Source organism: Eublepharis macularius, chromosome 1, assembly GCF_028583425.1.
Source record: "Eublepharis macularius isolate TG4126 chromosome 1, MPM_Emac_v1.0, whole genome shotgun sequence".
In the NCBI taxonomy this organism is placed as follows: Eukaryota; Metazoa; Chordata; class Lepidosauria; order Squamata; family Eublepharidae; genus Eublepharis; species Eublepharis macularius.
Genome location: NC_072790.1, coordinates 232,449,206 through 232,471,850, shown reverse-complemented (window position 1 = coordinate 232,471,850; position 22,645 = coordinate 232,449,206). Strand labels below are relative to the sequence as shown.

Genomic DNA, 22,645 nt, shown 5'->3' with positions numbered 1-22,645 from the left:
GAATCATACATTGTTCTTTTTTGATATCTCAGCATTTTCTCTGGCCTAAATCGTTGTGAGTCCTGAACCGGATGGTCCAGACAAACCTGGTATCAGATTTCAGAAGCTAAGTAGGGTCGGCCCTGGTTAATTCTTTGTTGGGAGACCACCAAGGAAGACAAGAATTGCTATGCAAAGGCCACCTCTGTTTGACTCTTGCCTTGAAAACCCTATGGGGGTCACTATAAGATGGCTGCGATGTGACAGCACTTAATACACACAAATCTTTGTGATGTTCCAGGCCAACACTTGGAAATAGAGACAGGCACACACCGAAATATGAACCAAAGTTCGCGAACCAGCGGTTTGTCAGAGCCCATTTTTGACGAACCGCCACAAACTTTGTTTTTCAGTTTGTTACTGCAGACAGCCTGGTGCCGATCAATCAGTTTCCTAGGCAATGGTGGGAGAGGGCTTTCTGCAAACCTCCTGCTGACCCAGAAGTGATGTTTTCACAAACTGAACAAACCGGTTCGCGAACCAGGACAAGTTCGTGAAAGTTTGTTGTTCGTGAACCACAGTTCGTTTTCCTCCCAGTTCATCTCTACTTGAGAATGAGGAACGGAAATGTTCGTGTGTGCATTCCAAACTAGCACAAAGATGTTTTGATGGAGACTGCTGCTATTTCTGATGTTTGAAAAGTTCTGCGGAATGGGCATGAATTGACTGCTGGTATTACAAAAGGACTAGAATGACGTACATGCTTTTGCATGTTCCTTTCCCATCTGTATGTTCTGATGAATGTACAGCTTTGTTGCTAGAGACAAATCTTCTGCCAGCTAAGCATAAGAACATAAGCAAAGCCATGTTGGATCAGGCCAGTGGCCCATCCAGTCCAACATTCTGTCACACACAGTGGCTAGAAATCCAGTGCCATCTAAAGGACTGTCAGTGAGGCCAGGACACCAGAAGCCCTCCCACTGCCTTCCTTCCAGCACCAAGACAACAGAGCACCACCTCCCCACAAAGAGAATACCATCTATCTCCTGTGGCTAATAGCCACTGATGGACCTCTGCTCCATATATTTGTCCAGTCCCCTCTTGAAGCTGGCAATGCTTGTAGCTGCCACCACCTCCTGTGGCAACGAATTCCATGTGTTTATCACCTTTTGTGTAAAGTAGTATTTTCTTCTATCTGTTCTAACCCGACTGCTCAATAATTTCATAGAGTGCCCACGAGTTCTTGTATTGTGAGAAAGGGAGAAAAACACATCTTTCTCTACCTTCTCTAACCCGTGCATTATCTTGTAAACCTCTATCATGTCTCCCCTCAGTCGTCTTTTCTCCAGGCTAAAGAGCCCCAAGCGCCTCAATCTTTCCTCATAGGGAAAGTGTTCCAACCCTTTAATCATTTTAGTTGCCCTTCTCTGTACTTTTTCCAGTGCTATGATATCTTTTTTAAGGTGTGGCGACCAGAACTGTACACAGTACTCCAAATGAGGCCTCACCATCGATTTATACAGAGGCATTATGATACCGGCTGATTTGTTTTCAATCCCTTTCCTAATAACCCCTAGCATAGCATTAGCTTTTTTTATGGCAGTCGCACACTGTGCTGACGTTTTTAGTGAGTTATCTATCATGACTCCAAGATCTCTCTCTTAGTCAGTCTCCGCCAGTTCAGACCCCATCAACTTGTATTTATATTTTGGATTTTTGGTTCCAATGTGCATTACTTTGCACTTGGCTACATTGAACCTCATTTGCCACATGGATGCCCACTCTTCTAGCCTCGACAGATCCCTTTGGAGTGCCTCACAATCCTCTCTGGCTTTCACCACCCTGAACAATTTCGTGTCATCTGCAAATTTAGCCACTTCACTGCTTAATCCCAATTCCAAATCATTAATAAACAAGTTAAAAAGCATTGGACCCAATACCGACCCCTGTGGCACCCCACTGCTCACCACCCTCCACTGTGAGAAGTGCCCGTTTATACTCACTCTCTGTTTCCTATTAATTAGCCAGTTTTCGATCCACAAGAGGACTTGGCCCTTTATCCCATAGCTACTGAGCTTACTTAGGAGCCTTTGATGAGGAACTTTGTCAAAAGCTTTCTGGAAGTCAAGATAAACAATATCTATCGGGTCTCCCTTGTCCACTTGTTTGTTCACTCCCTCAAAGAACTCTAACAGATTGGTGAGACAAGATCTTCCCTTACAGAACCCATGCTGAGTTTTCCTCATCAGCTTTTGGTCATCAATGTGCCCACTAATTTTATTTTTGATAATAGTTTCCACCAACTTACCCGGTATTGACGTCAGGCTGACTGGCCTGTAATTTCCCGGATCTCCCCTGGAACCTTTTTTAAAGATGGGGACAACATTAGCTACCTTCCAGTCCTCAGGAACAGATGCAGAGTTTAATGACAGATTACATATTTTTGTGAGGAGATCTACAAGTTCACACTTGAGTTCTTTCAGAACTCTTGGATGTATGCCATCTGGGCCCGGTGATTTATCAGTTTTTAAATTATCTAGCAGTCGCATAACCTCCTCTCTCGTCACCTCAATGTGACTCAGGTCTTTCAAAACCCCTCCCAAAGTCAGTGCTTCCGGAGTGGGCATGCACTTCTTATCTTCCACAGTGAAGACAGAAGCAAAGAACGCATTCAGCTTCTCGGCCATTTCCCTATCACCCTTTAGTAATCCTTTTACGCCTTGGTCATCCAAGGGCCCCACTGCCTCCCTAGCTGGTTTCCTACTTCTAATATATTTAAAGAATTGTTTATTGTTTTTCTTTATGTTCTTTGCAATATGCTCCTCATATTCCCTTTTTGCCTGTCTGATCACAGACTTGCACTTTTTTTGCCACAGCTTATGCTCCTTTTTATCAACCTCACTCCGACTAGTTTTCCACTGCCTAAAAGAATCCTTTTTACCTTTTACAGCTTCTATTACATTGCTTGTTAACCATGCTGGCCTTTTCCTAAACCTATTTGTGCCTTTCCTAACCAGCGGTATATATTTAATTTGAGCTTCCAGGATTGTAGTTTTAAATAGTCTCCAAGATTCCCCAAGTGTTTTGACCTTTTTTACTTTCCCTTTCAGTTTCTTCTTCACGTACCCCCTCATCTCAGAAAAGTTACCCCTTTTGAAGTTAAACATGGCTGTGTTGGTCTTATTTGGCAATTTCCTATTTATACATATGTTGTACTCAATAACATTATGGTCACTGTTCCCAAGTGGTGCAATCACATTTACATCTCTCACCAGGTCTTCAGCATTACTGAGGACCAAATCCAGGATCACCTCTCCCCTAGTAGGTTCTGTAACCATCTGTTCCATAGCACAGTCATTGAGACAGTCTAGAAACTCACTTTCTCTCCCCCGATTCGAACACCCATTGGCCCAGTCAATGTGTGGGTAGTTAAAATCACCCATTACAACACAGTTTTTTTGTTTAGCAGTCATCTTTAATCCTGTCATCATTTTATAATCCTCCTCTATTTTCTGATCTGGAGGGCGATAACAAACTCCCACAGTTAAGTTTCCATTTGGGCCCGTAATTTCAACCCATAGCATTTCCAGAAGCGAATCTAATTCAGTTACCTTCTCAATCTTACTGGAATGTATACCTTCTCTGACATATAGAGCCACCCCACCACCAACCCTTCCCTCCCTATCCTTCCGATATAATTTATATCCAGGAATCACCGTGTCCCACTGATTTTCCTCATCCCACCAAGTTTCTGATATGCCCACAATGTCTATGGATTCGCCCAACACTAAACATTCCAGCTCCCCAATTTTACCTCGGACACTTCTAGCATTTGTATATAAACACCTGTAACTTCCCCGGCACACTTTGCCTCGAGACGTAGTTAGGTCATCTGCACTGTTTGTCTCCATCTCAGTTGACAACTCTAATCTATCTCCCTGTAGAAGTGTTATACCTAGCCCTTCATCTCTCTGAGATGAACCATCCTGAACCAGAGACACTTTATCTCTTGTCGGCTTTCCCCTAGCTGGAATGAAAAAGAAATTAAGCTGCAGCTGCAGAATCATCTCCCTCTCTAGAATTTTGGCCCATGTGGGAAGATTGTCCTAGAGTTTGCAAAGTACTGCTCTAATTACTTCCAAGATTATGGGGAAAGAACGTGCAACGCGTAGCTCTGGCTCCATCCAGTGGTGAATGCTGGGTTTTACTCTGCAGCGGGTTGAAATTCCTGGGAAACTAGCAAAAGGGAACACTGAAGAAAGTGTTGATGCAGAGAACATGGGAGGGTGCACAGCACATGCATGTGTTCCCATGTGCCTACACATACTCCCTCCCCCCAAATGGAAAAGATGCTGGTTGGGAAGGTTGAGGACAGGCTTCCCACTTTCAGTGGAGTTCCGGTGACCCTTACAAGCTTTGCTAAGAGCCTAGGAGTTATACTGGATCCGTCATTATTAGAGAAGTAAGTCAATGCAGCTGCAAAAAGGGCTCTTCCAACTCACTCTTGCCTGGAGGATGGCCCCATACCTTGACATGACTGATCTGGGCACCTGGATCCACGACACACTAACATCGAGGCTAGACTATTGTAATGCACTCAACACAGGTTTTCCCTTGAAGTCAACTTGGAGACTCCGAATGCTGCAGCTCAGATATTGTATTTTACTTTATGCCCTGCCTTTCTTGCCAATAGGAACCCAACACCTCTCACATCATTCTCCTTCTCCATTTTATCTTCACAACAACCCAGTGAGGTAGGTTAGGCTGAGATTATGCAACTGGCCCAAGTTCACCAGCAAGTTTCCATGGTAGAGCAGGGAATCAAACCAGGGTTGCCTAGATCCCAGCCTGTCACTCTAGCCACTACACCACACTGGCTCTCATTATCAGGATCTAGAAAGGGCATGAATGTTACTTTCATTCTACAGTCAATCCTTTAGCTTCCCATCAGTTACCAGTTTCTTTGCCCCTTTTATTGGGGTTTTAATCTTACTAATAAATAATAATAAAATAAAAATTTCTCTCTCAAAAAACAGTTTGTTGCTCAGTAAACCTATTTTTATTTTAAAATACTTTAAAAATATTTTATATTTTATAAAAATATTTTTAATTAGAAAAACACAGTAAGTTTACAGAACCACCAAATTACTCAATTATAACGGTCCAGCTGAATTGGACATTGAGCACTTACGTCGCCCATTTGATGAATGAATCAACTGGGATGGCACGCCCCCTCCCTAAGTAGCACACTGACAGCCAATCAGCGTTAAGAGATTGAGTCAACCTCTGCACATGACAATACATTACTCTCCCTTCCATCCCGCCTTTGTCTTGGAGGGGGTAGAGTAACGCAGCATCGTACCCGTGAGCCAGTTAGGAATGATACGGGGAGCTGGCACAACGAGCAGCCAATCGGAAGCCTCGGACCAACAGGGTGGGCCGGAATCGCGGTGTAGTTGACCGGCGTAGCGAAGACCCAGTTAGGAGCGAGGGAGAGGAGGCAGCAACCAATGGAGAGCGCAAGATAGGCGATGAGGGTGGGCCGTGCTGCAACGAAGACCGGCGTTTCGATCGGCCAGTGGAAGCCGAGCAATAAGAGGCACATTTACCTATGATAAGACGAGAATTACCAGAAGGGGCGGGACGTGAGGCGCGAAGGCGCCAGGCTTGAACTGCGGGTGAGTGACAGGAGGGCGGGCCCAAAATGAGGGCTGAACGGAGGCGTCTCCTGCAGTAACCAATGAAAAGGCGGAGACGGGCTGCGGCGGCCAATCAGAAGCCGCGTGGGCGCGTCCGCGGCCGGCTGGGTGAGGAAGCACCAGGCGGGAGCGGAGGCAGGAGGTACCTGGCAGGCAGCACGGAGCGGAGAGAGCGGCGGCGGTGAGTAGCCTGCGAAGCGGCGCGAGGTAGAACTACGGACATGTGACGTTCGGCAGGGCCACCTTGACGTCAGGACGCCGTGGCGTCACACCTACGCTGTGTCGGCATGGAAACCTTCTTGGTGGGGGGATTCAAACAGGCCGGCCTGAGGCGCCTGTGCGGGAGCCCCCCTCAGTTGTGGCATTGCGACCCTCCTTGCGTCCCGCGCAGTGCAGTCCTAAGAAGAATTGCTCCCGTCTGAGCCCCATTGAAATCAGTGGGGCTTCGACGGGAGCAACTCTTCTTAGGATTGCCCCGAGGGTCGATTTGACGCGCCAGAGGTCCTTCTCGCCTCTTCCTCCTTCCTTGGCTCTTCTGTGGCCAGGAGTCCCCTTCTCAGCCCGCCCCTCGTTTGCAGCTCCGGCCCCTCCTCCTCCTCCATTCCTTCACATGCTCCTTTTGCCTTCCTTCCATTTCTGCTGCCCTCTGCACCCCGCCCCTTCTCTTTCCCCTCAGGCGTTACTCACTCCTCTCTTTTCTCCCTTCCTTGCAAATGCCACCGTATGGACTGCCCTCGCTGGTCATGTTGGTTGCAATCGTTATATTGCCAAATGCTGCCCCTCTCTTCTGTTGGGCCGCATCTCCCCAACCCCGCACTTGGAGGGGCTCAGTGGGAACGCCACATGCGGTGCGTGTAGAAGGCCCGGATTCCGTTTCCAGTGAAAAGACATCTTTGGAAACGAGGCGACGAACCTCTTCTCTGGGCTTGAGCTTCTGGAGAGATGTTAAGGCAGACAGTGTGGTGCTACATAGGCTGATCTGGTGCCAGGCGGCTTCAGCTGTTTGGCTGATATGTTCAAGATTTCTCTTTATCATCCTAGAGCAAGAGCCCTCCTCTTGCCGGTGCCTTTCCCACCCTTCCTGCTTTCTAATGTGTCCTCCCTTCTCTCCTTGTAACAGATCTCCTGCTAACAATAATTTGCATATATAGCATAGCAGTTATAATGCTGGATTAGGATCCACCAGGCACAGGTTCAAATCCTCACTGTGGAAGCTTGCTGGTTGACCTTGGGCCAGTCATACGCTCAGCCCTGACCAACCTCACAGGTTTGTGAGCATAAAATGGAGGAGAAAAGAATCATGTAAGATGCTTTGGACCCCCATTGGGAAGAAAGGCAGGGTATAAATGAAGAGAATAAATCCCTTACTTCATTTATTAACTGTTTGTCTTCCAGTCCTGTTTCTGTATTGGCGTTAGCTGCGGCTTTTTATTTGAACAGTACTTTCAATGTGTGTGCACTTGCAGAGTAACATAAACAACCCTCTGAAACATCCCTGTCAGGCTTCTCGCCCCAGGGAGCATACAGTCCCAAATCTTTATGTGGCCTTAATAGGGTGTCAGAGATCCATCAGTGGCAGTTAGCCCTCAAGGCTAAATTAAACCTCTGTTGTCAGCGGCTGTGTACTTTTGGATATCAATTGTTGGGAGCAACAGTGTACTCTGTATGTAGGCCTTCTGGAGCCTTCATGCGGGCCATTTTTGGACATGGGATGCAGGACTGGATGGCCCATTGGCTTGGTTCAGTTCTTTTTGTCAGATTCTCAGTCCGAGGTCCAGCCTATCCATTATTGCCTTCCCCAGTGGGCTGCGGCTTCGTGGGCCCTGATCGGAGGTTTGTTGTTGACCGGTGTTCAGAGATGCCAGGGCCTGAACCAGGGACATCTTGTGCACAAAGACAGTTCTGTCCTGGAGCCTGTTTGAATGTGACACCAGTAATGAAGCACGTTACCGACAGTGCCACTTAAAAATTCTGTTATGCTTTGCTAATGTGCATTTGCTTGTTTGCTTAGAGTCTTTGTACCTGGCTGCTGTTGCTGTTGGTTGTTTTTTGTACTTTGCACTGCAGCGAGCTTTTGGTGAAGAGTGACTTTTCCAATCCTGGTGAATCTCTGGGAGTGATCGTCCATTGTTTGCACCTTGCTGCTTGGCAGAGGTGTCCATTTTGCATTGGCACTGCTTTCTTGGCTTGAGGCAAGCAAATTCTCTGTTGCCGTGTATTCAATAGGGGCAGAGTGCAACTGATGGCCTACCGGGCCAACTATGTTATGGTTCATGGAGAGCTCTACAAACCTGTGACTTCAGAAGTGGGAGGAAGGTGGGATTGCTAGGCAGTTTGCAGGCCATGGTGGGGTGCTTTAGATTTGGTGAGTTGCATGTCTTCATACTTGGGAGGATGTGAGCTCTCATCCACAAAAACTCTGCTATGAGACTTAAATGTCTACTCTGTTCTTATTTGCTGTGGACAACTCTGTATTTGTGCATAGTTTTGTCCCTGGAAGCAGAAAGCTTTGGTTGCTTTAAATGACTGCATTTGTTTTTTAGCTTGAATCTTCTTATTGTGTTTGGCACAGCTTCAAACTTGCGCATATGCACACACAAACGTGGGATAAAAATGTCTGAAGTAAGTAAATGCCAGTCCCACCATGCAGGAGCTGTAGCTCAGTGGTAGAGTGCATGCTTTGTATATAGAAGATCCCAAGTTTAGTTCCTGGACTCTCCCGTTAAAAAAGATATCCATTCAAAAGCAGTTTTATTTAAAAGGCCTCTTTCTGTGGAAGTCCCTGGAGAGCGAATCTGAGTTGACTATGCTGATTTGGTACATGGTGGGTTTGTGTCTGAGCCTGCATCTCCGGCATAGCATTATCTGGCTTTGTTAAAGCTACTCAATTATTTGTACATGTCCGCTGCTTCATTTTTAGCCCAACCCACTTTAAAGCCACTTCACCTTTTCCTGCTGTTTGCCTGGAACACAGCTAACGTTTTTCAGTCAAGAGCTGGCCCAGGCAGGCTTTCTTCAAGTCAGGGCATGGCCCCAGCAGTAACTGTTTTCAGAGGTTCCTTATTGTCTTGCAGGCCAAAGCTTGTGATGAAATGCTGCCTCTGGGATACATGTTGGAATGTGTGCATGTCATCTCTGATTGCATCTCACCATAAGTGAGAGGAGGCCTCCAGTGTGCATCCCAAACTTGATGCGATGTCTGGAATTCTACTTTTAGAATTCTACTTCTATAGATTTCTAATCTATAGGGTATGTCCAGAAATTCATGGGAAGAGTTTGAAGAAGAAAAGATGATAGTAGTGATGGGGAGAAAAATTTACCAGGACCAGCTTGGAAAGACCAAAGAAATGCTTGAAGAGAGCCTTTCAGAAACCATCTTCAGCTGTCCCATTTCCTTCATGGGCCACATTCCTATTGCCAAACTATCTATTTAGATATTTATACTGTGCTTTCCCACTTCAATAAGGACTCAAAGCTACTTACAATGTTGTTCCCTCCTGCTCCATTTTTATCCTCATAAGAAGGCCATGTGGTAGGTCAGGCCAAGAGTGACTGGCCCAAGGTCACCTAGTGAGCTTCTATGGCAGAGATTGGATTCAAACCTGATGGTCTCAGATCTTGCTGCAAGACTCTTAATTATGATACCATGCTGTTCCTTCTCCCAGTCATACCTGGTAAATTCTCTATCTAGGAGCCCCAAGCCATCCTTAACTATCAAAGGAAACACGCTCTGCTTATTAATACCCATTTGAGAAAACTTCTTTAACTTTAACTAACAGAAGCCTCGAGGAAAGGTTATCTCCTTAGTGCCAAATGCTCGTTTACAAGGCTGCCTGAAGCTCGTTCTCTGTCCTTTCTGAATAGCGTCTTTTGTGCGTGGGGATGGCTCCTTGGCTCCTAATCTCATTGTCTGCATGGCTGGCCATGGAGAGCTGTGAAGGGCCTTTGCCAGAGAGCTGACATAAAGAGATGTTTCCAGTCTATATGTCTGCCCCTGGAGGTTCCATGCCTAGCTGGAAAGCCCAGAGCAATTGGTAGCAGATGGATAATAGCTGTGTGATCATGCCAGGTGATGTGCTCGAGGGGCTTCCTGGAGGTGAGATGATTGCCTTAGTTTAGATGCTGCTTGGCTCGAAAGGCCCCAAGTCTGGGAAAGACCCCAGCTTGTGTATGTGAGAGCGCAGCCACCACCTCGGTACTTCGCTTGCAAGCTCTTCGGAGCGACTGTGTGACATTTGCTGGAAACTGAAAGCAGAGCTAGATAGACCTTTGCTCTAATCCAGCAGGGGAATTTTACACAAGGATTCTAGGCTTGGAGCTTCCTTCTGCTACCCCCTAAGCCTTCACATAGCTCCGCCACCCATCTTTTGCCATGAAACTTCTGGCTTTATTTATGTACCGACTACTTCCTCCAAGGAACTCAGTGCCCCCCCCTCTCACTAACCAAGTTTGAAGGGTTATGGTGAATGAGGACAATTGGCTCCGGGTCACCCAGTAAGCTTCTATGGCAAAAGGGTTTTTTTGAACGTGGGCCTCCCTGTCTAGTCTGACAAACGGCTCAAGCACCCTGGCTTAATTCTCTCCTCAAACAGAAGCTAGGCTGAAACATCCATAATTCCATTTGTGCATATTCTCCCTCTTCTATCGGTCTTTTCCACTACAACCATTAAGATTGTAAGCTTCTTGGGGCAGAGCCCTGCTTGTTTCGCTTATGTACCTTGCCACTGGTTGACACTATAGAAATTGGCACATTTTAAGGCAAGGTCATACATTAGACAAGCAACAACCCTGAGGAATTTAAATCTTCGCTCCGCGACCTTGTTTGGCTTATGTTTTCAAATATTTTGTTTGTAGCTTGCCTCCCCCGCCTACAATCTTGCATGCTTAAAGGGGGAATCCTCTGGGTGTCCCCCATCCATGGCTGCAACAGCCCCCCCCCCCATCACTCAATTGTGCAGTTTTTCTAGAGAGAGGGAGAAATTGTCTCTCGGATCCTGCTGGCTAACGCTTGCCAAGACTGGAATCTCTCCCACTTTGGAAGGAAGCACATGAAAGCAGTTCAACAGCATTGCTTTTTAAATATTGTTTTTGCTGCAAAACCATGCAAGGGGTCAGGCCTGTAGCTCTGGAGAAAGCAGGGGCGGGCAGAGGGAGAGCAGTGTCACAATGTGCCATTGTTGCCAGCCAAGGTTCAGCTCCAGTCGGCTGAGGAATGTTTGGAAAAGGGGTCAGGGTCGGAAGGGTATGTGAAGATAACTTAATCCAACCCCTAAATTAAACATCAAAGAACTAAGTGTACGTTTATTCCGCCTACTCTGTTCCAAGGTGTAAGAAGCCGTGCCCTGATTCTTGGTGTGGATTATTCTTTTGGTGGCCTTGCTGCAAGAATTACTTTGCTGTGTGGGACCAAAGGCGCATATAGGCCAGTTGTTACTTGGAAGCTTTCAAGTTGCATGAAGGCAGCAACTGTCTTTGGTTGCTGGTCTCTGACATATGGTGTTCAGAAGTATACTGCCTCTGGGCACAGAGGTTTTGTTTGAATGGCAGGAAAATATCATCATCATCATCATCATCATCATCATCATCATCATCATCATGCCTTTCTCACTGATACCCTAGGCGGATTACACAGTGCAAGTTAATATGATCAACAGCTAGAACATTCAGTGAACAAATTCAATAGGATATGGGTGACAGAAATTTGAAAACAAGCATAAATCGAGACACACAGATGAAAACGTTGCTGAAACAAAGCATAAGGAATTAAAAGTGACATCTTTAATGACACAGAAACTACCCAGTAGGAGCATAACTACCTCAACAGACAGTACCCAGTAGAACAGACTACAGTCCCTGTCCCTTTACCAAGGCATCTCTCTGAGCCATTTCTTACAGCACAGCCCTAATTACCTGAGTAAAAAAGGTCTCCTGAATAATTCAGTTTTGCAAGCCAAGAGAGTGGGAGCTTTCCTGACCTCCTCAGGCAGGCTATTCTATAAGGTGGGGGCTACCACAGAGAAAGTGCGTGCAAGCAGTTGTTGGTTTAGCCCAACTGCAGGGTGGTATCTGCAGAAGATGATGGATTTTGCCTTAAGTTTTAAAGCTGGTAGCCCACTGCAGCAAATTTTGCAAGTTTAATTAAGCAACGTGTAATGAATGGTTTCCATTTGCCGGTCCGTTTCATCGGCTGTGCTTGTCCCAGAATTCTAATATTATGAGAAAGGCAGAAAAAATTGTCCTCGATTCATAATTTTAGGAATTTCTGTTGTGGTTCCTCTCCCCAATCTATTCCCCCCCCCCACCGCCCCCTGTAAACCGTTGAGTCAGCTCTCTCTTGCTGTCCAACCTGCTTGCTCAGCACCAGGAAATCTGCTCTGAACACGTGCTGATTTTGTTCTCCTGTCCGTCAGGCCTCGTCCCTTGCCTGGAGCGGCCTCCTTTACTCTCAGCAGCACCACTGTGGAGCAGTCTTTCTGGGCTGCCTGTGACCCTGCCTTGATATATCTGCTCATGTCAGTTGGTCCCAATGATGCCAAAAATCTGGAAGGGCCTGTATTGTGGCATCTTTCTAAAGTATTCACTTGTGCATCTTATAAAAGTAACTGCTGGCTATATTTAGAGCCAAGCTACAAGTGACACCTGACACAGGTTGGACACTTGTCAGCTTCCCTCAAGTTTTGATGGGAAATGTAGGCGTCCTGGTCTTGCAGCTTGGCTCTCCATTTAATTGAAGTTTACAGAGCGGCAGTCTAGGGGAGGGAGAACATGTGGTTGGGAGGGGATTGCAGGCATTGAGCTGTCACCGGGCACCCCCCTTCCCCTCCGCTGTGTGTGTGGGTTTCTGTACAATTAAATGGAGAGCCAAGCTATAAGACCAGGATGCCTACATTTCCCATCAAAACTTGAGGGAAGCTGACAAATGTCCCTGTGTCAGGCGTCACTCGTAGCTTGGTTCTCAGTTAGAACCCTTGTTTTTGTCTTTTTTTAAAAAAAAACCCTCTCTTACTTATGGGGGTAACATTAGCAAACTGCTGAAATACTTATGGGGGTAACATTACCAAACTGTAGATTTGTGGCTGACTCTGCTGCTAAAGATAAAGCTTACTAAGAGGTTGGTTGTCACTTGAAAGTCAAGTACTTGGAAGCAATAAGTAACTTTAGCAGTTTTGATACTTGATTAAACATACATAACGTTGGGCTCTGCAGTGGAAGGTGAACTGTGCAAGAGGTTGATTGCTACAAAAGGTTTAGAATCACCAAAAGTGTATGTTATTCCACAGTGATAAAACACTTCATTGTTGCTCCCCCCCCCACACACACACTTACCTTGATGAGGAATGACACAAATTCTAATACTATGAGGCCAAGGCCTTAACATATAATTTCCGTGGTTTTTAAAATGCAGGAGTGGATTTGTAGAAGCCTTAATTCCTCTTTGAAACTGAAGGGGTTTCCATCCTAGAATCAAGTCTGCCACTTGTATATCTACTGGGAATGCTTCCAGCAAGATTCCACGATACCAGGCTGTTGAGCTGTGGTCTCTTCCTGTTGTTCCTCTCGTAGGCTTCCAAAGTAGGCTTCTGGGACGTACAGGCGACTTCTCAATGTGTTCTCCTTGGCTGTGTCTGCCAAGCTGTTTGGCTGAGAGACAAGGCTCGAAATCCTTTGGAAAACAGCACCTATCAGTTCTGGCTGTTCAGTCTGTAAAACAGAAAGGAGCGTGATTCATGCCAGCATTCGGAGACACGTGGGTGACAGACACCAAGCGCACTGCTCATAGCACCAGGCGAGCCGAGCAAAGTAAAAAAAGGATATGCTGCAATCCATGACATGTACTTTACACGTGGAGTTCATTTCTAGCTGAAGGAGCAAAATTCACAAGTTTATTTTTGTCTGTAAGCCGGGATAGCTAAATGGGGCTTCCTTGTTCGGAAGCAGTATACCACTGTATACCAGATGCTGGTGTCAGACAACAGGGAGCCACTGTGCTTGTGCAAAATAGCAAAAAGTCCAGTAGCACCTTTAAGACTAACCAACTTTATTGTAGCATAAGCTTTTGAGAGTCACAGCTCTCTTCGTCAGATGCATCCACTGTGCTTGTGGACGTCCATAAGCATTTTTGGATAGTTGCTGTTGGCAACAGACCTCGTTTCCGAGCTATACAAAGGACTGCTGACAGCTGGGGTTGCTCCATACCAAAACTTTCCTACATGTGGAAAAATTAGCATATTGTAAGCAAGCTCAGCTAAAACTGGGAGCTAGATTGGTGTAGTGGTTAGAGTGTCAAACTAGGATCTGGGAGAACCAGGTTCGAATCCCCACTCTGCCACGGAAGCTTGCTGGTTGGCCTTGGGCCAGTCACATCTGTTCAGCCTAACCTACCTCACAGGGTTGTTGTGAGGATAAAATAGAGGACAATTATGTAAGCTACCTTGGTTCCTCACTGGCAGGAAAGGTGGGGTATAAATGACGTAAATAAATAAAACTCTGTTCCTGATGTGCCAGTTTTCTGTGTACAAGGAAACTATGCAAAAGAAATCCTTTGCAATGGGAAAGGTCGCATGTCAAGAGAGGAGGGTTCCCATCTAGCCCTTTGCTTGATAGGCTAGTTTTCTCATTAGGGTGGGGGGATGTTAAAAAATATGTAGGAGCATCTGCTCATGTGATTCCACCACCTGCACTCTGAAATGATGCAGCGGCTTGACTGCCCAGGTGAGAATGAGGCCAGAGCGCTGTTACTCTGCAGCTAGTAACCTGAACGTAATAAGGGTGGAGAGGCTGTAACAAGACTGAGATGGAAAGGAAAAGCACATTCGCTTGCCTCTCGTGAAGGAAGGGAAGCATGGTGTGTTTTGCATGACTGAGGGGAGGAGGAGAGCTGAGCAAAAGCGAAAGGAGGGACGATTCCACCTGGCCGATGGGTGGTGGAGGAAAGGAAACTGTGGGAAAATTGGCCCGTCAAACAGGAACGAATTTAGAAAAGTGCCATTCAACAATACTTATGGGAACTGGCTTCCAGTTTCTGGCTTCCGTAGACGATCCAGCTTCACTTGTTCCAAAGGCACCCAAATACTGCTTGCTTTGTATTTGATCGCTGAAAGTTTTACGATCTACTTCTTGTTTAGCTGGTTACGTTCCTTTCCATTTCCTCCTGTACAGAAACTTCTGTGATGGTGATTGGTTTGATCCGCTAGGTAAATTATGACTCAGGAGATAATCATGTCTTTTCCTTGTTATTTTTGCTTGTCTCTTCTGTTGGGTCAGCTTTTGCCTTGTGTTTTGTATTGATCTGTTGTTTTAAATGTGTGATAAACAAAGCTCGATTATCATCAAAAGGAGCAGTGAGACCCTGGCTGGCACTGTGCGCTGTAGAGTCAATGCCTCTCCAAGGCTGCCTTTTGGGAGCTGGGGTGTCCATCTTTCTATACCAAAGGCCATTTCTGTACGGCCATTGAAGCTGGCTTCTGAACGAACGTTGCTGTTCCTGGCTGGTGCTGGCTAGCAGGCCCAAGTTGCTCCTTGTCATGCCCTACCTTGTTTTTGGGACCTCAGCAGATTCTTGGTACTGCCAAGGCATTTCCTAAACCATTCTGTGCCGAAAACATGGCAAGGAAAAGTAGTTTTTTTAAAAAAGCTGTGATTGTGTATATGAACCATTTGCTTGGTTGGTTAAGGAACTAGAATGCTGTTTCTTGTATGGGATTTATGCAAATTCTGTATATTATTATTCTGTATAATATGCCTTATTTGCACCCTCAAGTTCTTGCCTTTTTTGCATAGCTTACTGTGCTAGTTGTGGGATGGGACAGCAGGTAAGCAAGGCGGAGAAGCGCCAACATCTGATCACTGGGGGTCCCAAACTCCCAACACAGCAAACTTTCTGGCTTCTGAAACGTCCATAAAGTTAGAAGCCCGGTTTTTCTTTTAAGCCAGAAGCTGATGCCTGCAGAAATATGGTTTCTACACACCATGTGGCATTCTGCAGGAAATAAGAACCCTGTTATATCGCACCCACAACCCATCTCATGCAGCATTGTGCTTCCATGGTGGCCAGCCATGTTCCGCTGGGAGATTCACAACCAGAACACATGAAGCTGCCTGACACCGAGTCAAACCCTTGGCCTATCACGGTCCGTGTTACCTACTCTGAATGACAGTGGGTCTCCAAGGTCTTTCCTATCACCTACTTCCTGAACTTTTCCCGGGAAATGCTGAGGATCAAATCCAGGACTGTCTGCATGCTAAACAGAAGCTTTACCACTGAGCCACTGCCTCCCCCTGTTGTTTGGCCCCTGCATCTGATAGTCAGAGATACTCTGCCTGCAAACATGGAGGTTCCCTTTACTTGTCACAGCTTCCTCATTCTCCTTCATGAATTACTCTAATTCTATTTCAAAGTAATCTAAGCTAGCGGCCACCCTCCTATTTTAAGACAATGGATTCCATAGTGTCTTGAGTCAGCCTCAGCCTTGACTAACCACCTTACCTCTTGCCCCAGAGTCCTTCTCAGAAGACGAGCAGGAAGAGCCAGCAGAGGCTACTCTAGAGCTAGAGCCAGCCATGGAAGAGCCAGCAGGGTCTACTCTGGAGCCAGTGCCAGCTGCTGCTCCAGAGGAAACTCAGCAGGAGCAGCCAGAAACCTCTGCGCAGGCTGGAGGAAACAAAGACTCCCCCAGAGCAAAAGAGAAACCTGAGCCCCCGGGCCAGCAGAGAAGAGGAAGAATAAAGCAAAGGCAGCTCTGTGGGAGCAGAGAAGGAGTGCTCATTTGCAGGCTCAACACCGGCTGGAGCTGTCAGGCAGAGACAACACCTGCTCCTCGTTAGGACAGTATAAGAGAGAGAAAGCCAAGCGTGGAATCAAGTTTGCTCACCACTCCCTACAACCAGAGCCCTGTGCCTGGTAGCTCCTTGGACCTTGCCCTGCTGAATGACTTACCGGACTCTGATCTTGGCCTGCCTCCTAGGCTCTCCCTGCTCCTCTGTCTGACTGACTCCTTGACTCTGACCCCTGGCTTGTTTGTTGGACTCCTGCCTGTCTGCCCCTCTGCTGGACTGACACCTTGGCTCTGACCCCTGGCTTGTCTGTTGGACTCCTGCCTGTCTGCTTCTCTGCTGGACTGACACCTTGGCTCTGACCCTCGGCTTGCTGTGACTACTCGCCTGCCTGTTCCTCAGTTGGACTGCTGCCTCTGGCTAGGTTGCGACACATAGGTTAATTGAGCATTCTTTGTATGTGCATGGAATTGTGGTGTGCACATACAGAGTTTACCATTAGGCAGTGTCTGCACACTGAACTTTGAGGATGAAGCTCTGGACTGGCAACCTAGGAGGCAGGCAGATTTAGAGGTCTTACTGATTTAAAAATGGCACCTTGATGTGTATTGGAGAGTGCCAGCAAGGTGGGCCAAGTTAGCCTAAGCTAAGCAACCTAGCTCCCTGGACAGTGTTGAGTTAACTGGCCCAAGATATCCAGGAGTTGGGCTGAGCATTCCCAGAAGAACAGAGGCCCTGGAAGCTGCTCAGTGGATGGTCTTTCCCTCCCTCTGTATGCCTCTCATGGCTTTGTATGATGGAACCAGTGAAGCTCTGTTTGTATCTACCAAAACATTTCAGCTGGGAGGAGAGAGCATCTCACGGCTCTCAGAATAGGCTTGAGCTGATGTGGAGTTTGATCTGGCTCGTCAGTCTTGGCCCGGTTCCTTCAAGCTCGGAAATCTCCTTTTCTGGGATGACAGCACGTCTTCTCTGGCAGATGCTAACCTCCTCTGGTTCAGTGCCTCGTATCCATCCTGTGCTTACGGAGGGGGAAGAGAGGCTGATGTAGCAGAGCTTGGAAACCTGTCTTTTTGCTGTCCCTGACAGATGGTGGGGAAAATAACAGTCTCGGAACCTGCGTATCCAAGAGTTTAAAAAATGAAACCTTGGTGCGGAGAATTTCTGTATTCTTCTTGGCACCAAGAAGGTTGGTCAGTTGATTCAGGGCTGGCTCCAAGTTTTGTGGAGCTCTGTGCCAGATGTGCTCGAGTGTGTGCACTGCCCCCCTCCCCGTCAACATGCCGCCTGCTCGTGCACTTATCCTTCTGAAGGGGGGAGCAGAGTATGAGTCTTTCACACTCCTTTAAGCCTTGTCAGTAGCGGCAGGGCTAAAAGAGGCGCAGAAGACCCCCTACTTGAAATGAAACGGGAGCCTGTCCCAGAGGCTTCTGTGATGGCACTGTTTGTTGGTGGGAGGGCTGGCATTGGCATACCCTCCACGGGGGCACCTGACCGGACCCAACCCCTACCAGCACACCTCCCTCTGCCGCCGGTCTGCACACCCTTCCTTTGCACACTTGTTTGCGAGTGCTTCGCCTCCTGGGCTGCTCAGTACGACCAGGGACGAGTGTGCAGGTGGTGACGGTCACAGTAGTGGCTCTCCCAGCCACACGCACTGCCCAATGGCATTGAGGAAAGGGAATGCAGGGGCACCTGGGCAGGAGGAGGGGTTGAGAGGGGGCATGGGGAGGGTGCCAGGGAGGTGGGGGCATGTGGGCGGTGACTGGGGTTCCTGGTGTTGGGCAGTGAAGGAGGAGCGCGTTCTGCCCAGGGCCTATCAAAACCTAGAACCAGCCCTGGTTATTAGGTCCTCTGCCAGGCTGTGGGGCTCAAATGCTCCTCTCCATGCCAGCCCTTGACCTTTGCTCCCGAATTGATCACTTGCTTGCTGAAGGAGGGTGTTTGGAGTGTTAATACTACAGAATTCTAAGGCAAAGGTTGTTACAAAACCTGGGCATCTTTGTACGTTGTTTTCCATGGGGTTTACTGTCAAGTAAGAGTGCCTAGAACTGCGGCTTACATGGTGAGGGTTGCTCTCCGGTCCTGTTTTGTGGCCAAGCCGACAACAAATTTGCCAGTATGTAATTGCAAAATTGCCTTTTGCCTTTCCTCGCACATGTCGCAAATATTTCTTGGAGCCTGAGGCATTCTCTCTGCAGGAGAGAGGCTCGTCTGGTTTTAGATGGGATCTGTAAACTTCATTTGGCGTTTGATACAATCTCTGGTCTAAATAATAAACACAATTTATTAGAGCTGTATTAGCGCTAAGGTTGCCCAGAGGCAGCAGCGGAACGTCTAAAGCTTCTTTCTACTGAATCAGCCTCCTGGTCCGCCTATCCCAGTATTCTCTCCTCTGGCGCTTGCTTTTCTCTCTCATGCATTTTTATTTTGCTTCTCCTCTGAGGCACCTCCATATCTTTGCAACAACCTTCAGGCTAGATCCAGTGAACTTCAGGGCAGAGCAGAGATTCAAACCTGGGTCTTTCTAGCCTGATGCTACTGAGACTGTCCTCCGTTCTGTTTCTTGAGATCCTTTTAACCGGAGACTGAAGCCGGGCCCTTGTGCATGCGGAGCAAGTGCTCTGGCTCTGAGTTTAAAGCCCTTGCTTTCGTTATTGGAGGAGGCTGTATTTTTAAAAAGTAGGTTACTGCTACCCTTTGGTGACCTCAAGCCTTGGTCTTGCCAATTTTGTCTGAATGTCTTGCTGGGAGAATTGCAAAGGCCTGAGGGCTCTTACTAAATGCTTCAGGGGAATTTCTGTGCAAGGATTTTTTGTGTGTCTTCGCCAGTTTGCTCAGTGTAACTTGCCTTTCTTTGTCTCTGCAGGATACTCTCTTGGCTCCTTTGGAACTGAAAAGCCTGGCTGGAGGGCGAGGGGCTGCAGGAATCGGACAATTGAGACCAAATGTACTAGTGGAGACCAGTAGCCTTCAAGGTAGACCTTCTGTTCTGCTAAGACTAATAAATAAATGCGAGTGCGTGGCTGTGCTTTTAACCTTACAGACTCTGCCTGAAGCTGTTTTGGTGGTTCCAAACTCTAGTATCCATTTCTTTTCTACTGCTGGAAGGCCTGGAAGCTGGAGAAATAAATTTCCTCCTTGAAGTTATAAATCTGCTTAAGTACAAATAGAATCAGGGCTTTTGCACTTAAAAATATGAATACCTTGATGAAGCTTATATGGATAGGGTTTAAACTATTGTGTGTGCTTGGAATGGAATGGTTGTGTTAACTGCCGTGTGCGCTACGAAGACCTCCCTTTTGTTCAGAAACTGCCTAGTTCAGAATGCCAGGTTAATTAGGGCTTGCTCCTTTGGCCCTAGCACTCCAGTGCATAAAGGTACATTGGCTTGCAAAGGTTATCTTCTAAGCTAGTCCTAAATGGTTGAGGTAAAGGACAGCCCTCTCCTGCGTAAACCTTCCTATTTAGTGAGGACACCTCTGAGCTAAGACTCTTCTGTGGGTGCCCTTCGCCTTTGGCAGATGGGCAGGGACTGCTAGGGGCAGGGCTTTCTCAGTGGTGTCACCAGGATAGAGTATCTTAGAAGAATACACTATCTTATATCTTAACTCTCCTAAACCAGGGTGGTGTAGTGGTTAGAGTGTTGGGTTAGGATCTGGGAGGCCCAGGTTCGAATTCTCACTCTGCCATGGAAACTTGCTGGATGACCTTGGGTCAGTCACATTCTCTCAGTGCAACCTACCTCGCAGAGTTGTTGTGGATGAAAAAATGGAAGAGAGGAGAACGACGTAAGCCAGGCTCAGAATGAGATATATTGATTACATCTTAAAAACCACAGTAAGAAGCTAGACCAGTAGTAAAGACTGCATTTGCTGCCTTTAACCATCCTGACATCCCCTTCAAAACAATGCAGTTTTTACATACTTTCCTGAAGGACATAAGAGTAGATGCTTTCCTCACCTCTTTTGGTGGAGTGTTGTACGACAGTGGAGGTATTAGTCTAAACACCTGCGACCAGGCAGTAGCTCATCTTATATCCCTACAGGAGGGAACAGGGATTGCTGAGGTATTAGAGTGGCTATACAGGTTCCTATGAGGAGGAACAGTCCTTCAAGTTTGTGGGTCCCATGTTACGAAGGTGAGAATAAGCACCTTGAAATGAATCTGGAGACAGAAGGGATTTCAAAATGGGAGCGATATGAACAAAGCTGTGAGTTCCAGATAGTAACTTAGCTGCCAGTTGATATTTCCAAGTTGTCTTCAAGGGCAGTCCCACATTACAGTAGTCTACCTTCACCTTTACAGTAGTGTGAAGGAGTGTGGCTCGGTGAGCTGACTCCACAAGCAGAGGTAATTAATGCACTAAATGCAATTGAGGGCAACAAAACATTTCTAGCCACCATATCAACCTGCATTTCTGACAATAAACTGGGGTCTAACAGCCCTTCCTCCCAAGCTTTTTACAGAGTCTGCCATACTGTCCTTTCTAGCACATCCACCTGGCCAACCAGCAGGGTCTTGTCTGGATTCAAGTTATTGTCTGTACATGTGGATCACAGCATCCAGGCACCATCCAGGTGCCTGGATGCTGGTGCCTTCTGGAGGCCTGTTCAGTCACGAGCACACAGAAGACGCCGGTCAGTCTAATTCCCTGTTCTTGCACAGATTTCTGGGGAACCATGTGTGACAAATCTTAGACTGCCGACTGAGCATTCCCTATCATTCCGTTTGGAGTATGGCCAGACGGATGACATCCTGGTTTCTAACAACACGTCTTAGGGACATTGGGCGGAGTGGAGAGTTATGACTAAAGTATCAGAATTGGACCAGTGAGGCCCGGTTTCAAATCCCTGCTCAGCAACCAAACTCACGGGTGACTCTGTCTAGGCCTAACTTGCCTCACAGGGTCATTGCAAAGGTCGAAGGGAGGCAGGGAAGAGCTGTGCATGTTGCCCTGGGCTCCTTGGAAGAAGAGCAGGCTAAAAATGTGATGGATGAAAAAGATCCATAAAAAGTCTCCTAGGCAGTGCTCCTGATGCCACTCCTGTATAGTTGACTAGCAAGAGTCCTTCTCCGGGGATTTCTTGCTGGTACACCAGGCTCAGCCTACAGTTGCCACTTATTTTTTTAAAAAATCAATTAAAGCAGAAATTTATCAGAATTAAGAGCAGCTGTTGAAAAAAAGTCTCTGGAGATGCCTGAAATTGTCACAGGTGACCACTAGGGGAAGCGTTGCTGTGTTGCTTAGCACTGCCTCCAGCTGCTGCGGGGTTGTGGGGGGGGGGCAGCAGCCCTCATTCCTGGCCTTACTAACACCTGGCCTGATGAACTTGAAAGCTAGCGCATTGTTACAGGTCGGTGAGCTGGCCCTAATAAAAGGTATTACATGGATGATGTCCGTGCTAACGCAGGACACCACCAGGAAAAAAGGCAATGTCAAGTGGCATTCATTGGCCGTGGAATATCCTGCTGTGGTCCAGTGCTATGTAGAATTGACTGTGTCTGATGGGTCAGTTGCCTGCCATGCCCTGGTCTCTGTTCATTGGGGCACCAAATTAAAGCTGTGTTTGTGGGGAAGCTTCCAAAGTCCTGTAGCTCAAGGGGTTTGCCAGGTCGTACGTTGGTTAGCTGTTTGTTTAGGTTATGGCAATGTGACTCTTGTGTTTAATTTTGTTATTAACAATCTGAGTTATGTTTTATATACGCATTAGCGGCCTTGCCTACTCTAGAGGTGGAAGGTAAGGTGCAAATATTGTAAATAAAAATGAGATTAACGGAGGATGCATCCTGGAGTTCAAGAGAGCAGTCTGGAAGATCGCAATGAACTCCAGTTCGAGGAGCTGCCTGATTGCCGCAGGCTTGTGAAAGGCACTCTGACCTGGTGGATTGGGAGTGGCAGGCAGCCGTTATGCAACATCCTTCAACAGTTCAGGTCGCAGACAATGCCAAGCCCTTAGTCTAGACCCAGTGCTGGCATCTGCATGGCTCCTCCATGTGTGTGTGTTATGTGCCGTCAAGTCGTTTTCGACATATGGTGACCCTGTGAATGGAAGACGTCCAAAACGTTCTATCTCTAACAGACCTACTCAGATCCTGCAAACTGGAGGACGTGGCTTCTTTTATTGAGTCAAGCCACCTCGTTTTAGGTCTTCCTCTTTTCCTGCTGCCTTCCAATTTTCCTAGCATTATTG

General features: G+C 47.1%; 1 protein-coding gene across 2 annotated transcripts in view; it reads left to right on the top strand.

The window, feature by feature from the left end:
- The first annotated feature begins 5,795 nt into the window (after positions 1–5,795).
- Positions 5,796–22,645, top strand: part of PC (pyruvate carboxylase) — a 367,605-nt gene continuing 350,755 nt past the window's right edge. For both annotated transcript variants that reach the window (XM_054992419.1, XM_054992437.1), the window contains exons 1-2: positions 5,796–5,859; positions 19,321–19,429. The gene's annotated coding sequence lies outside the window, so the exon portion shown is untranslated. The remainder of the gene's footprint in view (positions 5,860–19,320; positions 19,430–22,645) is intronic.